General features: G+C 36.9%; 1 protein-coding gene and 1 pseudogene across 1 annotated transcript in view; one reads left to right on the forward strand and one right to left on the reverse strand.

Moving 5' to 3' along the window:
* Positions 1-22,254, reverse strand: part of AMPH (amphiphysin) — a 310,914-nt gene that overhangs the window by 284,162 nt on the left and 4,498 nt on the right. The window lies entirely within an intron of this gene.
* On the forward strand, positions 2,428-2,816 carry LOC150001809 (ATP synthase F(0) complex subunit f, mitochondrial pseudogene; annotated as a pseudogene).

Consider the following 22,254-nt stretch of genomic DNA (forward strand, 5'->3'; position numbering starts at 1 on the left):
AGAAACAGATACTACTGAGAAGAATTCCACCACCGTCTTCTTCAAGATTTGAGATATTTTCTCTCCTGCATAGCTTTTTAACATTCGTTTCTTGTCCTCCCAGTTTGTGCATGTTAAGTTGCTAGTTTTTATATTACAGTTTATTTCAAATCTCATATTTTGACCCTCCCTTCTCTTACACCATTTTACCACCTTATTTTCTCTTCTTATTTTTGTTTTAAATTCTAACTTCTCTCTTGCTAGAACTTGTTTCCATTGGGCACTCTTACCATTTCCCCCTCTCCAGTCTTTCAAAATCATTTTTCTTGTCATTAGACATCTCACATTCTTTTTCCCTTTCTTAAAATATATGTATTCTCTCCACCTTGATCAATCTTTGCTCATTGTTTGTGGATATGGTGGTGGTTGTGGCATTTCTGCAATCCTATTCACAGGTTTTCATTTTTTTGTTTTTAAATTCTCAAGTCTTGTTCATCCCCTCCCCTATTCCATATGTAGCTTTCTCCAACCCTTTGTTTCATTTCAAATTTAAATTTTTCCCTGTCTTACCCTGGTTTTCATTCCTCACTCTTAGTATTCCTTCCCCGTCTAACATCTCAAAATCACTTCCCTTTTGTTGACACATCTCTTAAGCATTTCTTTCTTTCCTTTGTCCCCCTTACTCCCATTCCACCTATATTATATTTGCTCATTGATTGGTGATAGTGCTCTGGTGAAAAGTTTTCTCTAATTTGGTTCCTGCTTATTTTTCCTTTTTTCTTTTTTTGTTGTTGTTGTTGTTCTCTCTCTCACTATATATACATTATATAATTTCTGTTTAAACCTAATATCAAACGCTTCCCTTCTCTTACTTCATATTGCCTTCTTCTCTCTCTTTTATATACAACATAAATTTTACATTCTTTCTCTCATTGCCTTGTCCCTATTAGCTACTCTTATGGCTCCTCCCTCTCTCCTCTCTAAAATCATTTTTCTTTCAGTTAGCCACCTCTTACCTGTTTTTCCTTTCTTATAATAGTCGCAGTCTCTTCATACCTTAATACTGGCTCATTTGCAGTTGACAGTGTTATTTTCGTGGATGTGAGTTTCTTTACTGGGTTGTTTACTTTAGTTTTGATGGCAGTATACAAGATGTGGAAGGGCAGAGTAACTCTCAGTCAGCTAACCAGAGAAAAGGACCCACCAAAGAGCAACACAACAACAACCAAAATGCAATTACAACCAGAAAGCCCAAATAAACATCATAAAGGGCATCCCAGAGCACCAAGTTCAGGCTATCAAGATTGCACTACTGAATTCCAAGATCTCCTACCACAGAAGGTCACACCATGAACACAGGGAGTCAAAGTAGATCAATTTAAGAAGCAAAAACAAACAAGTAGAATTACCTAAAATGGGGGGGTGGGGGGAAGGGGGATGACTCCCAATCAAAAGAAAAGGAAGATACCTCAGAAAAAGTGCTAACTGAAATAGAAACAAGCCAACTACTAGACATTAAATTCAAATAAATGGTTATAAGGAAGATCAATGAGTTCAGCGAACTCAGAGAGAACTACAAAGAACTCCAGGTGAACTACACGAGCATTAAAAAGGACATAGAAACTATCTATAAAGGCCATGAGGAAATGAAGAACACAATTTCTAATTGAAGAACACAGAGGAAGGAATTAAAAGCAGGAAAGATGAAGCAGAGGATCGGATCAGCGAGATGGAGGACAAAGTAGAAAAAAGTTCCCAGACAGAGCAATAAAATAAAAAAAGACTTAAAAAGAATGAAGAGGGTTTAAGAGAGCTGCAGGACAACATGAAACATAATAATATCTGATCATAGGTATATCAGAAAGAGAAGAAAAGGAAAAGGAATAGAAAACATGTTTGAAAAAGTAAAGACAGAAAACTTCCCTAACTTGATGAGAAAAAGTCCAGGAAGCACAGAGGGTCCCAATGAAGATTAACCCAAACAGGCATACTCCAGGGACATCATAATTAAAACGGCAAAATAGAAAGACAAACAGAGAATCCTAAAGGCAGCAAAACAGAAAGAGCTAGTAACATACATAGTAACATACAAGGGAACTCAAATAAGGATATCAGCTGATTTCTCAACAGAAACACTACAAGCCAGAAGGGAATGGCAAAAAATATTCCAAGCAATGAAAAGCAAAGGCATACAACCAACGTTACTCTACCCAGCAAGGTTCTCATCCAAAATGAAAGGTGAAATAAGGAGTTTCCCAGAAAAAAAGAAGACTAAAAAAATACATCTCCACCAAACCAACATTGCAAGACATACTAAAGGGAATGCTTTAAGAGGATAAAGAAAAAGAGAGGGAGAGGGAGAGAGAAGAACACAGATACGAAGGGGGGAAATCACAATGAATAGGTATCTATCAATAATAACATTAAATGAAAATGGATTAGGACACCCTGGACTCCAAGATGGCGTCAGTCGTACCATTGAAGGAGAAGACACTCATGGATGTCAAACTAGGGGAGCTGCCAAGCTGGATACTGATGCAGGATTTCACTCCTAAAGGCATTGCTGGAGCATTTCAAAGAGCTTACTACCGGTATTACAACAAGTATATCAATGTGAAGAAAGGGGGTGTTGCTGGGATTTCTATGGTGCTGGCAGCTTATGTGCTTTTTAACTACTGCCGTTCTTATAAGGAACTCAAACATGAGCGGCGGCGCAAGTACCACTGAAGAGGACCCAGTGTGGATTCCGTATCCCTGACCATTATCTTTGCACAGTACCCCTGAATCCTTTCATATTGTAATTAACACCTAATAAAAGACGGCTGGTACTGGGAAAAAAAAAATGAAAATGGATTAAATGCTCCAATTGAAAGACATAGAATAGCTGAACGCATAAGAAAACATGACCACAAATATGCTGTCTACAAGAGACTCGCCTCAGAACAAAAGATCTAAACAGACTGAAAGTGAAGGGATGGAAAAATATATTTCAAACAAACATATGGAAAAAAAGCTGGGGTAGCAACACTCATATCAGACAGAATAGATTTCACAACAAAGGCCAGAAAAAGAGGCACAGAAGGACATTTTAAAATACTTAAGGGAACAATCCATCAAGAAGATATAACCCTGGTAAACATATATGCACCAAACATAGGAGCACCCAATATATAAAGAAAATCTTGGGAGACTACAAGAAGGATATCAACAGCAACACACTCATAGTAGGGGACTTTACTACCCCATTGTAAACAATGGACAGATCTTCCAAGCAAAGAAACACCAAGGATATTGTGGCACTGAACAACACTAGATCACATGAACTTAGATGATATATATAGAACTTTTCACCCCAAAGAAGCAAAATATACATTATTTTCAAGTGCACATGGAACATTTTCAAAGATAGACCACATGGTAGCACACAAAACAAGCCTCAACAAATTCAAGAAAATTGAAATCATATCAAGCATCTTCTCAGATCACATGGCTTGAAACTGGAAATCAACCTCAAGGAAAAAACTCGAAAATATTCAAACTCATTGAGAATAAATAACATGATATTAAATAATGAATGGGTTAACATGACATCAAGAAAGAAATCAAAAAGTTTTTGGAAACTAATGATAATGAACACACAACAGCCCAAAACTATGGAACACAGCAAAAGCAGTCCTGAGAGCAAAGTTCATACCAATACAGGCCTACCTAAAAAGGATAGAAGATTCTCAAAAAATATTACCCTACAGCTACAAGAACAAGAGGGACAACAAAAAACAAAGCCCAGAGCGAGGAGAAGGAAGGAAATCATCAAGATCAGAACAGAAGTAAATGACATAGAGTCTAAATAAACAATGCAAAAGATCAATAAATCAGGAGCTGGTTCTTTGAAAAGATAAACAAAATGAACAGGCCTTTAGCCAGGCTCATCAAGAAAAAAAGAGAGAGGACCCAGATAAACAAAATCGGAAGTGAAAGAGGAGAAATCACAACAGATACCACAGAAATACAAAGGATTGTAAGAAATTATACAAACAATTGTACAGCAAAACATTTGACAACCTAGATGAGATGGACAAATTTCTGGAAACATAATCTTCCAAAACTGAATCAAGAAGAAGCAGAAAACCTGAATAAACCTGAATAGCAACTAGTGAAATTGAGTCAGTAATCAAAAAACTCCCAGAACACAGAAACCCTGGACCAGATGGCTTCACAGGCAAATTTTACCAAACATTTATGGAAGAACTAACTCCTGTCATTCTCAAACTATTTCAAAAAATCCAAGAAGGACTCCCAAATTCTTCCTGTAAGGCCAGTATTATCCTAATTTCAAAACCAGTTCAAGACACAACAAAGAAAGAAAACTACTGGCCAATATTGCTGATAAACATAGATACTAAAATCCTAAACAAAATATTGGCAAATCAGATCCAGCAACACATTAAAAAGATCATATACCACAATCAACAGGATTCATCCTAGGGATGTAAGGATGGTATATTATTTTCAAATCAATAAATGTAATATATTGACTTCCGGCCAAGATGGAGGCATAGACCGACAGGCTCTGTCTCCCTCCACAACTAAGAAGGATTACAACTACCACAAAACCAAAAATAACCAGAAGTTCCTGAAAATAAAGCTACATGGAAGTCCCTGTATGAAGTCATAAACAAGTGGTGCTCATCTGGACGGGTAGGAAGGGTGAAACCGCGGCTGAAAAATCAAACTGTGCTGGAGGCAGCAGCTGCAGCAGCGAACAGCGGGACCTGGTAAGCAGACACCCATATTTAGGGGGAGGAGAAAAGCGCCTGGGAACCGGCCCTGGCTGCAGATCAGACCCCTCGGCTCACGATTCCAACACCAGGGAAGGCAGACTCAATTGTCTAGAAGGGCATGGGGACAGAGGAGGCTCCCAGTTCCTCAGCAGAGAGTAACAGCAGGAATCCATCTTGGACCCCTGACCCGACGCAAAGTGCCACAGTGTGGTGAGAAAGGTCGTCAGATTGTGACCAGCACACTAGGCTCCGCCCAATATAGCGTAGGAGGTGTGACGGCGCACCACCCAAGAAGGAGAGATAAACAAAACGGTCAGAATGGCAAAATTAATGATTGAAATACCAATCACACAGCTAACAAAAAAATAAATAAAGGTCATGGCTGATGAACAAGTAGCAAATCTTTCTGAGGCTCAGTTCAGAACTATAGTCATAAGGCAGCATACAGACCTAACAGCAGGGCTGAATCAAGACAGGAAAGGAATGAAGGCTAGTCCTGCTGAAATGAACAAAAATGCATACAAGACAAGTGGTGAGGAAGGGAAAGCCATGGATCAAATCAACAAATAGGAACATAGGGAGGAAACAAACAGTCAACCAGTACACAAAGAAGAAACAAAAAGTGAGGAATATAAGGAGAGGCTCAGAAACTTCTAGGACAGCTATAAGCGAACAAATATTTGAATCAGAATTTCCAGAGGGTGAAGAAGAAGAACTAGAAATTGAAAAATTATGTGAAAAAATAAGGAAACAGAACTTCTGTAACTTGGGGAAGGAAATGAATTTACAGGTCCAGGAAGCACAGAGAGTTCTGGATAGGTTGGACCCAGGGAGGACCACACCATGACACATTATAATCAAAATGTCAAAAATTAAAGATAAAGAAAGAATCTTTAAAACAGCAAGAGATAATAGAAGAATTATGTACAAAGAGGTCCCAATTAGACTATCAGTGGATTTCTCAAAGGAGACTTAACAGGCAAGAAAGGACTGGTAAGAAATATTCAAAGTAATGAAAATCAAAAACCTACAACCACGATTACTCTATCCAGCGAAGCTGTCATTCAGGATAGAAGGGCAGAGAATGTGTTTCCAGGACAAAGTCAAACTGAAGGAGTTTGTTAGATCCAAACCACTGTTAGATGAGATGTTAAAGGGACTTGTTTAGAAGAAGGAGCATCAAAACTATGAACATTAAAATGAAAACTGTATCACAACAACCAACAGCAGAAGCTAGGGAATCGAAACAAAGGCAAACTAAGTAGGCAATGAGAGGGGCAAAAGAATTATAGGTACACGGAACATACTGGGGGGAGGTCAGCGGGGAGGAGGGAGGGGAAAGGGAGGGAGATGATGCAGAAATTAAGAAGCATAGTAGGAGGGAGTGGAGAAGACTGGAAGATGTTGAGAAGAACTACATGCACAACCAATGGGCATGGACTAAGGAGGGGAACAACTGGAGGGAGTGGGGGGTCATAGGGTGGAGGGGAGCAGGGAGAAAAGAAATTGGGACCACTGGAACAGGATAATCAATAAAATTAAATTAAATTTAAAAAATAAAATAAATGTATTATAAAAACAAAAAAAGACAAAAATCATACGATCATACCAATAGATACTGAAAAAGCATTTGATAATGTACAGCACCGATTGATGATGAAAACACTCAACAAAGTGGGAACAGAGGTAACATACCTCAACATAATATAGGCCATATATGAGACCTACAGCCAATATCATACTCAATGGGAAAATATGAAAAGCTATCCCCCTAAGATCAGGAACAAGACAAGGGTGTCCAGTCTCTCCACTATACTCAAAAGTTTTAGAACTTCTAGCAACAGTGATGAGATAAGAAAGAAAAAAAAGCATTCAAGTTGAAGAGGAAGAAGTCGTCGTCGGCAGCCGTCCATCTCGAGAGACGATGGTGTAGCTTCTTAAGAGTCTATCTGCACCGCCGAGAATGGCTGTGCAGTCCGACTCGCGAGTGACACGGTATCTGTCTCCTCCCGTGTTGAATCGACATCTTGCGATGACGCTGGAGTGTCCTCTCCAGTGAAGCTGAAGCTACAGAGCCTAGGCAGGGTGATATGGAGGGTCTGCTGTTGCCCATGCAGCAGACCCCCCCTCTCTTCGCAGCTGAAGGATCCAAGGGAAAGACGGAGTCAATACAGCTTGGCTTCAGGTGCGCCGCAGGAGTTGCCGGTGTTGAAGTAAAACTGTCATTATTTGCAGACAACATGATAGTGTACATAGAAAACCCTACAGACTCCACTAAAAAACTACTCTACATAATAAGCGAATTTGGTAAAATAGTGGATACAAAGTCAATATTCAGAAATTGAAGGCATTTTTGTACACCAACAATGAAATATCAAAGATAGAAACTAGAAAAAATACCACTTACTATAGCAACAAGAAAAATAAAGTACTTAGGAATAAACTTAACCAAGGAGGTAAAAGACCTGTACTCAGAAAACTACAGAACAGTGAAGAAAGAAATTAAAGAAGATACAAATAAATGAAAGCAAATACCATGTTTTGGGATGGGAAGAATGAACATCATCAAAATGGCCATACTACCCAAAGCAATTTATAAATTCAGTGCAATCCCTATTAAGATACCAATGTCATATTTCACAGAGCTAGAACAAATATTTCAAAAATTTTATGGAACCAAAAATGACCCCAAATGGCCTCAGCAATCTTGAGAAAGAAGAACAAAGTAGGAGGAACTGCAATACAGTACCTGGTATCGAAATATATTACAAGACCACTGTAATTAATAGAGTCTGGTACTGGCATAAGAACAGACAAGCAGATCAATGGAACAGAATAGAGAGCCCAGAAATAAACTCAGGTCTCTATGGTCAATTAATATTTGACAAAAGGAACAAGAGTATAAAACGGAGTAAAAATAGCTTCTTCAATATATGGTGTTGGGAGAACTGGACATGGCACATGTATATAATAAAGTGAAACCAGACCACCAACTTACACCATATACCAGAATACACTCAAGATGGATAAAAGACTTAAGTGTAAGTCCTGACACCATAAAAGTCCTAGAGGAAAACATAGGCAGTAAAATCTCAGATATCCCACGCAGCAATATTTTTACCAATATATCTCCTAGGGCAAGGGAAATAAAGGAAAAAATAAACCCATGGGACTGCATCAAACTAAAAAGTTTCTGCTCAGTGAAAGAAAACATAAGCAAGATGAAAAGGGAACCAACCATATGGGAAAACATATTTTTCAATGATACCTCAGACAAGGGTTTGATCTCCCAAATATATAATGAACTTATATAACTTAACACCAGGAAGGCAGACAATCCAATTTAAAATGAGCAAAAGATCTGAATGGACACTTCTCCAAGGAATATATACAGAGGGCCCATAGGCATATCAAAGGATGCTCAACATCACTAGTCATCAGAGAGATGCAAATTAAAACCACAATGAGATACCACATCACACAGGTCAGAGTGGCCATCATTAACAAGTCAACAAATGACAAGTGTTGGCAAGGATGCAGAGAAGAGGGAACCGTAGTGCACTGTTTGTGGGAATGCAGACTGGTGCAGCCACTGTGGAAGATAGTATGGAATTTCCTCAAAAAACTAAAAATGGACCTGCCTTTTGATCCAGTAATTCCACTGCTGGGATCCTACACAAAGAATCCTGAAACACCAATTCAAAAGAACCTATGCACCCCTACGTTCATAGCAATGCTATTTACAGTAGCCAAGTGCTGAAAACAGCCTACATGCCCATCAGTGGATGAGTGGATCAAAATATCTGTGGTATACTTACAAATGGAATATTATACAGCAGGAAAAAAGAAGGAACTCCTACCTTTCATGACAGCATGGATGGAACTGGAGAGTGTTATGCTTAGTGAAATAAGCCAGGCAGCAAAACACAAATACCATATGATCTCACCTAATACAGGAACCTAATGAACAAAACAAACAAATGAGCAATATAGAATCCGAGGCATGGAAACAAGGGACAGACTTACAGTGACCAAAGTGAACAGGGGAGGGGGTGAAGATAGTAAAGAAGGGGAAGGGGCTAGTAAAGAAACTAGTATAAATGATCCATGGACATGAACAACAGAGAGGGAATTAATGTGGTGGCAGGCATGACAGGAGAGAGCAATGGGGGGAAAATGGGAAAACTGTAATAGAACAACAATTATACACACACACACACACACACATATTGTAAGTAAATAAATGAATAAATAAATAAAAGGTGAAGGGATTAAAAGCACAAATTGGCAGTTACAAAATTGTCTTGGGAATATAAAGTACAGCGTAGGAAATATAGTTAATAATATTCTAAAAACTATGTATGGTGCCAAATGGGTATTAGATTTTTCAGGGTGATCACATAGTAAGTTATATAAATATCTAATACACCTGAAACTAATACTGTATGTCCACTCTAATTAAAAATTAAAAATTATTTAAAAACAGACAAAACATCACAGAAAACTACAAAACAATATTTATTTAGAATATAAATATAAATATTCAACAGCATACTTTTTAAAAAATTAAACTTAGAATCTAATGGTCTAGTTCCTAGAAAACAGTGTTGCTTTCACAGGACACCAAAATCAACCTCTAGAGTTTTCACCACATTCTCTTCTAGGCAAGACAAGCAATCTCATTATTATTAACTTCATAATAAAAGACAAAATAAATGTAATTATAACTAAATCTCCCAAACTCACCCCATCTCCTTCTGTCACCTACCAAAAATATCAACGTTTTTTGAAGTGGGTCTTTCTACCTTTGTGACTGATGCATTAACCAGCATTATTCTAAAATCATATTTTACAGAATTGGATTACACAGCAACTTTCCATGATCATAATTTCTTACAGAATTAGATTATACAACAATCTTCCATGTTATACAATATTCCTAAATAAGAAGTGATTTGGCCTTTGATGAAACATCTCCAAACTGGCTGATTTATTTGAGATTTAAGTAGGTTATTTTAAGCATGGGATATTTTTTAGGCATTCCATAAGGACATTGCTTTTCACTTCTTCTCTTTATTACATTAGAGATAAATTTATAGCCACTGAGTGGTAGAAAGCTTTACTCTTCATATTATAACCTGAAATGGACCTAACAGCTCATAACCACTGTAAAATCTCAACAAACCCCCTTTTCTAAAGCAGTGTGATTTACAAACTTCATTAAGCTTTTGAATTACCAAAGGAGTTTAAAATGCATATTCCCAACTGCTTACTTAAGATATTCTAGTTAAGTATTCCTATAGGCGGGGATTCCCCCTGAGGGGAATACTTTTGCTTCCCCTCAGGCTGACGCCACTGGGAGGGGAATGGTCTGCCTGCAGTACTGGGGATGAGTCAGCACTGGGACCCAGTAGGCTGCTCCTCCAGTTCTCCCCTCAAAGCCACCATGCCAAATTCTCCCCAACTGTCTCTAGTCCTCTCTGCCTTTCCTCTGCTTGAGCCTAGGCATCTCCACAAAAGAACTCAAGAAAAAGTGGACAGAGTGACTCTCAATCAACTAGACAGAGGGAAGATCCTAACAAGAAGCATCTGAAATATAACCAGACAGCATAAACAAACGACATAAAGGGAACCCCAAGAACATCAGGCTCAGGAGATCAAAGAGACTGCACCAATGAAACCCCCAGATCTCCTATAAAGAATCTCATATCAAAAAGGTGGGAAGTCAAAGCAGACAAACCCAAAAAACAAAAACAAACAAGGATCCAACATGGTAAGACACAGAAACAACCTCTCAATGAAAAGAAAAGAGGAATCCCCAGAAAGAGAGGTAGATGGAATAGACATAGCCCAAATGTCAGACATGGAATTCAAAACAATGGTGGTGAAGAAGCTCAATATACTTGACAATTTCAAAAACAACTACGACAACCTCCAAGGAAGTTACCAGCAGCTCCAAGAAAATTACAGGGAACTTGCAGAGAACTACACCAGCATAAAAAAGGACATAGAAACTATTAACAAGAACCAAGAGGAAATGAAGAATACAATCTCTGAACTGAAAAACACAGTAGAATCGACCAAAAGCAGACTAAACGAAGCAGAGGATCAGATCAGCGAATTAGAGGACAAGGTAGAAAAAAATTCCCAGACAATGCAACAAAACGAAAAAAGATTGAAAAATGTGAACAAGAAGTAAGGGAATTAGAGGATAGCATGAGGAAAAATAATATCAGGATCATCAGAATAGAAGAGGGAGAAGAAGAGGAGCAAGGAATAGAAAAGCTGATAGAAGAAGTAATGACAGAAAATTTTCCAAACCTGATGAGAGAAAAAGTTATGCAAGTTCAAGAAGCACAGAGAGTCCCAATGAAGAGAAACCCAAAAAAACCCACTCAAAGGCACATCATAATTAAAATGGCAACATCTAAAGACCAAGCGAGAATCCTAAAAGCAGCAAGAGAAAAACAGCAAATAACATACAAGGGAGCTCCGATAAGACTATCGATTGATTTCTCAACAGAAACACTACAAGCCAGAAGGAAATGGTCAAAAATATTTCAAGCAATGAGAAACAAAGGCCTACAACCAAGAATACTCTACCCAGCAAGGCTCTCATTCAAAATGGAAGGTGAAATAAGGAGTTTCACAGACAAAGGAAGACTAAAAGAATACATCTCGACCAAACCACCACTGCAAGAGATGCTAAAGGAAACGCTTTAAGAAAAAAAAAAAGAGGAGAGGAACACAGGTACAAAGGGAAATGAATGAATACATGTCAATAATAACCTTAAATGTAAATGGATTAAATGCTCCAATTAAAAGACATAGGGTAACGGAATGGATAAGAAAACAGGACCCACATATTTGCTGTCTACAAGAAACACATTTCAAAACAAAAGATTTACACAGACTGAAAGTAAAGGGATATAAAAAAGTATTCGAAGCAAACAGACGTGAAAAAGCAGCTGGGGTAGCAGTACTCATATCAGACAAAACAGATTTCAAAGCAAGAGCAATAAAAAGAGACAAAGAAGGACATTTCATAATACTTAAGGGAACAATCCATCAAGAAGATATAACCCTGGTAAATATATATGCACCCAACATAGGAGCACCCAAATACATAAAGAAAATACTAGAAAACCATAAGAAGGATATTAACAGTAACATACTCATAGTAGAGTACTTTAACACTCCATTATCAACAGTAGACAGATCTTTGAAGCAAAGAAACACCAAGGATATACAGGCATTGAACAACACACTAAACCACATGGACTTAACTGATATATATAGAACTTTTCACCCCAAAGAAGCAAAATATACATTCTTTTCAAAGGCACATGGGACATTTTCAAAGATAGATCACATGATAGGACACAAAACAAGCCTCAACAAATTCCAGAAAATTAAAATCATATAAAGCATCTTTTCAGACCACAATGCCTTGAAACTAAAAATCAACCTCAGAGAAAAAAATCAAAGACATCCAAACTCATGGAGAATAAATAACATACTATTAAATAATGAATGGGTTAACATGATATCAAAGAAGAAATCAATAGCCCAAAACCTATGGGACACAGCAAAAGCAGTCCTAAGAGGCAAGTTCATAGCAAAACAGTCATATCTGAAAAAAATAGAAGAATCTCAAATAAAAATCTAACCCGACAGCTACAAGAACTAGAACAACAACAACAAACAAAGCCTAGGGCAAGAAGAAGGAAGAAATCATAAAGATCAGAGCAGAATTAAATGACAGAGAGACCAAACAAACAATTCAAAAGATCAACGAAACTAGGAGCTGGTTCAAAATGGAAGACAAAATGGAAGACAAAAATCACATGATCATATCAATAGATGCAGAAAAAGCATTTGATAAAGTACAACACCCATTTATGATGAAAACACTCAGCAAAATGGGATAGAGGGACCATACCTTAACATAATTAAGGATATATTTGAGAAACCTGAAGCCAACATCATACTCAATGGACAAAATCTGAAAGCATTCCCCCTGAAATCAGGAACAAGACAAGGCTGCCCGCTCTCTCCACTCCTATTTAACATAGTTTTGGAAGTCCTAACCACAGCAATCAGACAAGAAAAAGAAATAAAAGGCATCCAAATTGGGAAAGAAGAAGTAAAACTATCATTGTATGCAGATGACATGATAGTATACATAGAAAACCCTATAAACTCCACTAAAAGACTACTCGATATAATAAGTGAATTTGACAAAATAGCAGGGTAAAAAATAAATATACAGAAATCTAAGGCATTTCTGTACACCAACAATAAAATATCAGAGACAGAGACAAAAAAGAAAATACCATTTACTATTGCAACAAGAAAAATAAAGTACCTAGGAGTAAACTTAACCAAAGAGATAAAAGACCTGTACTCTGAAAATTAAGTAACATTAAAGAAAGAAATTAAGGAAGATATAAATAAATGGAAGCAAATACCATGTTTTGGGATGGGAAGAATGAACATCATCAAAATGGCCATACTACCCAAAGCAATTTACAGATTCAATGCAATCCCCATTAAAATACCAATGACATATTTCACAGACCTAGAACAAATACTCCAAAAATTCATATGGAACCAAAAAAGACCCCAAATAGCAAAAGCAATCTTGAGACAGAAGAACACAGCAGGAGGAATCACAATAACAGACATCAAACAATACTACAAAGCCACTGTGATCAAAACAGTTTGGTACTGGCATAAGAACAGATATATAGATCAGTGGAACAGAATAGAGAGCCCAGAAATAAATCCAGGAATATACAGTCAACTAATATTTGATAAAGGAGGAAGGAGCATAAAATGGAGTGAGAACAGCCTCTTTAACAAATGGTGCTGGGAGAACTGGACAGGGACATGCAAAAAAATAAAACTAGAACACCAACTTACACCACACACGAGAATAAACTGAAGATGGATCAAAGACTTAAATGTAAGCCGTGACACCATAAAAGTCCTAGAGGAAAACATAGGCAGGAAAATATTAGATATCCCATGTAACAGTATTTTCACAGATACATCTCCTAAGGCAAGAGAAATAAAGGAAAAAATAAACAAATGGGACTACATCAAACTAAAGAGTTTCTGCTCAGCAAAAGAAAACATCAGCAAGATGAAAAAGAAACCAACCATATGGGAAAACATATTTGCCAATGATATCTCAGACAGGGGACTGATCTCCAAAATATATAAAGAGCTTATATGACTCAACATCAAGAAAACAAACAACCCAATTAAAAAATGGGCAAAGGACCTGAACAAACACTTCTCTGAAGAGGACATACAGAAGGTCCATAGACACATGAAAAAATGCTCAACATCACTAGCCATCAGAGAGATGCAAATAAAAACCACAATGAGATACCACTTTACACCAGTCAGAATGGCCATCATCAACAAATCAACAAACAACAAGTGCTGGTGAGGATGTGGAGAAACGGGAACCCTACTGCACTGTTGGTGGGAATGCAGACTGGTGCAGCCACTATGGAAAACAGTATGGAATTACCTCAGAAAACTAAAAATGGAACTGCCTTTTGAACCAGCGATTCCACTGCTAGGATTATACCCGAAAAATCCTAAAACCCTAATTCAAAAGAACTTAAGCACCCCTACGTTCATAGCAGCACTGTTTACAATAGCCAAGTGCTGGAAACAGCCTAAGTGCCCGTCTGTGGATGAGTGGATCAAAAAACAGTGGTACATTTACACAATGGAATACTATGCAGCAGAGAGAAAGAAGGAACTCCTGTCATTTGCGACAACATGGATGGAACTAGAGAGAATTATGCTTAGTGAAATAAGCCAGGCAAAGAAAGCAAAATACCATATGATATCACCTAATACAGGAAGCTAAAGAACAACATAAACAAACGAACTAAATGGGACAAGGAGCAGAATAGCAGTTAATAGGGGGGAGGGGGGAGGGAGAGAAGGGGGATAAGTAAGGAAAGGGTTTAGTCAAGGAACGTGTATAAATGACTCATGGACATGGACAACGGGGAAGGATAGGATTGTGGGAGAAGGGGTTGGTTGGGTGGGGGTGGAGCAATGGGGTAAAAATGGGACAACTGTAATTGAAAAACCAAAAGATAAAATAAAAAAAAAAAAAAAGATATTCTGGTTAAGTTTGTTACTAGGCCCAGAAATCTGCATTTTAGCCCTCTCCTCCCCTAACAGTCCTAACTACACTTTGAGAAAACACTGCCCTGGAGATACCTGATTTCTAGATTCATTCTCTATGCTTAACAGGACCAAGTGTGGGCTCATATAGGTCCCCAGGAGAGCCCTCTCATGTCCCAATCTATTGTTTTGGAATGCTAGTAGGCCCCCTACTCACAAGCATTTTCTAGAGACGTGGGAAGAAAAGTCTGGACATCATTTTCCTAGAGGCTCAGAGAAGAACCCACTAACCAAGAGAGCAGGCAGGAAGTTGATAGCTTGCAATAAAAATATGTGAGTTAAAAAAGGCAGGATTTCTGGCACAAATGTCTCATACACTAACGCATTATAGGGCACATAAAAAGTACCACATTTTTCTGTGCTGTGCTACCACAAAGTGGGAGATTCTTCTAAGGACCATCTATGTTATTCAACTGTTAGCAACTGTTACTAAGTAGAAGAAAAGACCGCTACAGAAGATTCTCTGTCAAATTTAAGATTATTTCCAAGCTGCAAATCCCTTTAAACAGAGTATTCCTACATTCAAGACCACTGCCTGCAAAATAATCAAGGCTATTGCCACAACATAATTAAGTCAAGTTGGTGCCAGCCTTAACTGTGTCTGTGTGTTCTCTCTCTCTTTCATTAAACATTGGGAAGCCAAGCATTATTAAATCTTTTACAGACAAACTAATCTTTTTACATGTGTAACATTCAAGAATTTTATAAGGGCTTTCATTTTTATTTTGAATTTCTGATAGTTTAAGATGAGACACTACAAATCCATGAAGGCAGACTGGGTTGGAATTTACTGCTGTTGTGCAAAGGGAACTTTATATGACTGATAATTAAGAGGGCAATCAGCTCTAAACCAGTGTCCTGCCTCTGTTTCAAGGGGGAACTTTGCCCCAGAAGGACCCTTCAACCCTTCAACATGTGAGGTTAAAAAATCTGTTCACACAAAAGAGGGACTACTACTATAGTAGGACCCTGTCAATTAAATTCACTTTCCCTTATTAAATATGCAAATGGAAGAAATCATTTATAAGGCCAATGCTAACAGTCAACCTATATTCTATAGCTTTTATTTTTCTTATTTATTTTTTAATAAGAGCAAAGAGACTGATGTATTAAATGATTCCTGACTCCTCTTGCCTGGTTAGCTCTAACTCATCTTTAGGAACTTAGCTTGAAACCTAGCTTCTTCAGTTAGATGTGTCCAATCTTGGCACTCTAGGTGAATTCCCTAGTTACATTTTTAGAAAACTGTGTTTTTTCTCCTCACGGAACTTTTAATTATGATTTTTCATTAATAACTCTGTAGTTATTAGTATGTTCAAAGGTTTAAGGTTTGCATCCCTACCAACTCTTGCTGGTCTCTACACTCAGCCAGAACATCTTTGTTGACTGTTTATTACAAGTATCTAGCAAGTGTTTTTCATGTATTACATTCTTAATAAATAACTCAAAATGAATGAATGAATTCTACCAGATTGACTTCACCATAGAATACATAACTATTAGAGCATGTAAATTTAGCATACTTTAGTCTAGAAGTGTTAGGTGCCATAACTGAAGTGCATCTATGAGTCCATGTGTATTTTATTAAATCACTATAAGCACTTTAAGGTTCTTCCCACTTCTGTTTGTTTACTTATTTATTTTTAGAGAGAGGGGAAAGGAGAGAGAGAGGGAGAGAAACATCATTGTGTGGTTTCCTCTCACTCACACCCCAAACAGGGGACCTGACGTGCAACCTAGTCATGTGCCCTGACTGGGAATCAAAACAGCAACACTTGGCTCACAGGTCAATGCTCAATCCACGGAGCCACAGCAGCCAGGGCTTCTTCCCACTTCTGAACTAAACTTTCAACTACCTACTTATATGAGAATATGATGGAAATAAACAAAATGGTGGTTTTCCTATTTTTTTACATCTGTTCCAAGTAGCTTCGGGATAATCAAATTTGATATATGACTATAGCACAGTAAATATTTCAAAACTAAGATATCATCCATGGCTTTATGAAATATCATTGCTAATAAGAAATTTGCTCATATGTATTCAGAAAGTACATCTACTTAAATACCACCCTAAAATTTAGAGTTTGAATCAATAAGGATGAAGTTTCAGCATTTCTACATTAAAAGTTGGACCAAGGATGTGTTCTCAGGAAATCATGATTACTATCCCTTTAATTCCATGTATATAGTCTTACAATAAGTAGTCTTTCACAGGTAAATTACTTGAATTCTATCTATGATGATGGCACTTTTCATTATACTGGTGTTAGCTATTATTGAGAGTATCTGGAAGATTATATCTGCAACACAAGAAATCTTTATTCCCTTCACAGAACTCCACAGGCCCACTTATTTCCTTAGGAGCTCTACACAGATGGTCCCTACTGTAAATGACTAAAAAAATAAAAATTTGTGTTTAAACAGTAAAGTAGAAATTCTGATACTTTAAAAAGTCAGAATGACATTATCATTTTTAAACGTCCTTTCCCTTCTGTACTCATCCCTTCCCAAAGTGCTTCACAGTATTTTTCATTTGAAACAATCTCTCTCACACACATACACACATGCACATACATGCATACATGCACATACATATCCTTGGATGGACTGAATGGTTGAAAAGAAAGCCAAGTTATAGGAAAGGATGCCAGAGTTCTTCCAGGGTAGTGGTTTTCAGATTACAGGCTTGAAATCAATTTAATATATCCACATGAGCATTTTCTTAAAAATGGAATAGAGTGGAGTGGAATAGAATGGATAATTCTAGGTATAGTCTTTGATGAGATCTTTCCTAACTTAATGATCCTGGCACCATAGGCAATCTTGGGGCAGAGGAAGCCATGTGCATGTATGCAAGCATGGAAATGATTAAAAAGAGCTCAGACATTTGGAGCTCCAGCATGCTGTGGCATGTAGTGATCACAGTTGAGAATAACCCTGAAGAGAGAGGCTTCCTGCCTCTGCTTTAACCATGAGAACCATAAGTGAGGGCACTGTGTTCAGTGTTTACTACAGTGCTCACCCAGGGACAAGAGTGACATGTGAATGCTTTTGGGACCTTTTGGGACCCATTTCCATAAAACCACAGTGAAAACCACTGACTCCTTTAGAGAGAGGAAAACTCCTCATGAGTTTTCTGAACAGATCACTCAAGGAAGGAGTAAGAGTTTCTTGTGATATATTGGATAGAATGTCAAAATCATTTAATTGAATATTCAGATAAGTGGAATCTAATTTTATAACCCAAAGTGGGTATAAAAGTGGGCCATATTGTTTATAAATGTACTGCAGGCATTTAAGAAGATTGTATTGGTCCACAGATATATTGACTTTTAAAGTATGACTTAGGAATCATGCACACATACACATACACATACACACTCTGCTATGTTGTAAAGAACAGTCACTTTTACAAATGTTAAAATCTGAGTCCCTACAGTTCTGATTCCCTATTGTAGTCATTGCTGGGGTAAAAAAGGGATGTGTGGCTATATGTGTGTTTGAGAAGTGAAAAAATTTGAAGGAAACCTTCTGTCAAGAAAGTCCTTGTATTATTTTTAATTTTGGCAGTTTATATTATAGTCACAGAAAATGTTCTTAGTGGAAGAGAAGGTATAAGCTTGTATAATTTAGAAGCAGGCAAGAAAGTCTTCAGATGATCTTAAAATGGGAAACTGGATATGCCTCAGAGATAGTCCTTGAATGTAAACAAAGTCATATAAGCTACTCTTATACTGACAAGGCTCTGAGCCCCATGGAAAGACTCTCCTGGACACAGCAGGGTCTTCACCCTCCTATTCTTTTTACATACATACATACACACACACATACACGTAAGTACATGCACATATAAACACCATCCACATGTTTGAGAACAAACCTAAATGTGGGCATCAGCAACACAACTAAAAAAAACCCACAAGTGTCACATTATTGGGTATAAGTAAGGAGATTATGTTGTTTTTCTTGCCATATCACACAATCAACTTTGGGATGAACCACATGACTTACAGAAATAACAATTAGCACAGTTCACCCTAATATTGATGGAGTTCTGACCATGTACAGAACCTATAAGAACAATTATACTTAATATACTACCTTTACAAAATGATGATGCAAATGACAGTGATACACGGTGAAACCCTTATGATAATTTCACAAAAGTTAGAGAAAGAATTATGTGAAAGGATTCTTTAAGACAATGTGTTTGTAAGAGTAGAATATAAACAAGCAAGAACATAGAAAGTCAATTCAATACATTATCAATGAATATGTACAATTGAGAAGACATTTTGTCCTTGTTCTCAAGCACTTACAATCTAGTTAGGAAGATATAATGCATGAAAAAAATTACACCTAAGTCTATTTTACAATAATTACTTGGGACAGATAAAATGGCACAAAAATACCAGACTAGACATACCTTAAAATTTACACATTTTTAACTCCTTTATAAAAACAAAAGTCAAAAAGCTGATGCTTAAAGAAATTAGTATTATAACATAATAAAGGTTTTCTTGTTCTCTAGAGTCATGTTAAAAAAAGTTTAAATGTTAAAAAATGTTAAATGTTAAAGTGCTCCATCAAGTTACATATTGCATAGAGGTCAAAGGGGTTAAGATCAAACAAATGCCACTGGATTTCACGAATAAAAGAAGATGGACAAAAACATAAATCCCAGAGAGATTAAATGTCTAAGTAAAAAGGCTGGGTAAACAGACTGACTGCATGTGTTTATTTCTATCTCCTACCAAAATCCAACCAAAATGATAGTAAAGGAATTTTTTAAAAGTATAAACATATAAAGATAAAAGCAACAGACGCATCATTAGTGGATGAGAGAATTTAATATATTTTAGCAAAAAAGAGGACAGAGGAATGGAACCAACTCAGCAGAACAGAGAAACTGGACTTGGTTCCACTAAGTACTCCAGAATGAGAGCATGAAGGACAACACTGACATCAGGGCACTGTTTGAAAACCTAGGAATAGAGAATTGATGAGCCTTGAAGTCCCTTCCTTGACCCCACAATGGCAAGGAAAATTCTAGGATAATGGCTACAAAGCAAGCATAGGGGAAAAAAATCAGCTCACATTATAGCAAGAAGGCAGATACTACAACAGGTGTGTGTTGTGGGGGGAGGTGTCTGATACATGGAACCTTTGATAATAATATTGAAAGCTATTTGACAGATATGATGAAGTGAAAACAAACATTTCCAACTAGTTCATATTAAAATAAGCAGTGAAAACATAATTAACTCCAGGGAAAACTTAATCTCAAGACTTCTTGAAAAATTTTAAACTTCAGCTCATCAAAGGACGCCATAAAGAAAGTTAAAAGGCTAGCCACTTTCTAAGAGAAAATATTTGTAAAATGTCTAACAAAAGAATTCTTTTCCTGAATATATAAAAAAATTCTATTGGGTTGGCCAAAAATGTCTGTAAGGTTTGTTTCCATAAAATAAAAGACACGTTTCATTTTCACCAATAACTTTATTGATTTGGGTATCGTATGTCAGCTATCTCCCACGTGGTATAATGCTGATTGTTCTCAATTAATGTCTCGGTTTGATTGCTATCAACTTCAACTAGTCTAGCCAACCATGGAGCATCGTCCAGCGTGAAATCTCCAGCATAAAACTTCGAAAAAACACTTCTGACATATTCGATCAGTCACGCAGCACTTTTTCATACACTGCACAAATCTTTTTTTGTAGTCCAGCTGCATTTCTGCCTTTCTTGAAATAATAAAGCATAATGTGCCAAAAGTGTTACATATTTTCTTGTTTTCAATATTTAAATGGCTACACAAAAATTCATTTATTTTGTTAATTTATTATTAATGCACACTGATATGACAGCTGCCACAGTACAATCTAACAAAATTGTTTCAGGTGAAGTTAAAGACAACTTAGCACTAGTAGAGCCAACCATTTTATGGAAAAAAAAATTTTTTTTTTTGATCAACCCAATACAAACAAATAAGAAAGTGACAAGCAACCCAAATATAAAATAGGCAAAAGATTTTAATAGGTACTTCATAAATTAAAATACAAAAATTACTAATAAGTACATGAAAAGATTCTCATCAGGGAAATGACAGGAAAGGAGTTATAAAATTATAAATGTAAAAAGACAAAGAACAGAAGAGGCATGAGGAATGATATGACAGAAATGTTCTATAACTTGACCTGGGTGGTAGCTATGCAGATATCCATATACATAAAAATTCACTAAGCTGAATACTTAAGATTTATACACTTTATTCAATAAAAATATTTTAATTAAAAAAATATAATCCTCGGCAATCAACGCTTTTTGCTATAATACATGATTATAGGATGTGAAATTAGAGGGATGAATTTAAGAGAGCTAAATCTTTATCTATCTTTACCAAACATGGAAAGATAGCTCAAGAGGCACTTATATGAGCATATTTTTGAGAAATTTTATGGTTAGTATTAGCTGCCTCTGGGAAACAAGACTTGGAGGTTGAGGAGAGGGAGAACAGGGGACTGCTATTCTGTAAAATCAGTCTGTTACTAATATTTGATTTTTTTAAATTGTGCATATATTAATTTGATGGGGAAAATTTTTAAATATTAAATTATAACTCATTAACTATGTGATTACTTATATAACATGAGGCAGAGAAAGCCTTTTAAGTATGCTTCAGTGACATCCTTTATTTTGTCAGTACAATAAAATCTGTATTCTGATTTTTCCCTCCCCCTCCACCATTAGTGCATATGATCCAGAAGGAATTCTCCAACTCAGCTTCAATAGTAGCTTGTCACTCAAGCCCAGTTCAATCCATAGAGATTTTTTTTTTTCTTCCAGTGATAATCACAAGGCCCAATTTTAGCTAATAAGGGTTATACTGAGGAGCTCCCTGTATGGCCATTCTCTTACTAAGAACTGCTGTCAGCCATCTTATCATCAGGAGAGAATTACTTGACCAAGAATGGGACTGACAGGATGACCAGCAGAGATAAGAGATGGGAGAAGGCCCTTGAGCCCTCATGTCTGTGGTTGAGGCTCTGGTTCCATGCAGGCCTGAAGTTTGTCTATCCCTGCCCTTTTCATAATTATAAGAGGCAACATTTTGTAATGGAACCCAAGTATTGGACTACTTGGTTTCAAACTTTGGCTTTACTAGTTACTATGGGATATTGGACATGTTACTTATCTCTTCCTCATCTATAAAATGAAATGGTAATAGTACCTCCCTCATAGAATCAAATGAGATAATATATGTGTATATAAT

The sequence above is a fragment of the Furipterus horrens genome, unplaced genomic scaffold (assembly GCF_987537825.1).
Source record: "Furipterus horrens unplaced genomic scaffold, mFurHor1.1.pri manual_scaffold_9, whole genome shotgun sequence".
NCBI classification, from domain to species: domain Eukaryota; kingdom Metazoa; phylum Chordata; class Mammalia; order Chiroptera; family Furipteridae; genus Furipterus; species Furipterus horrens.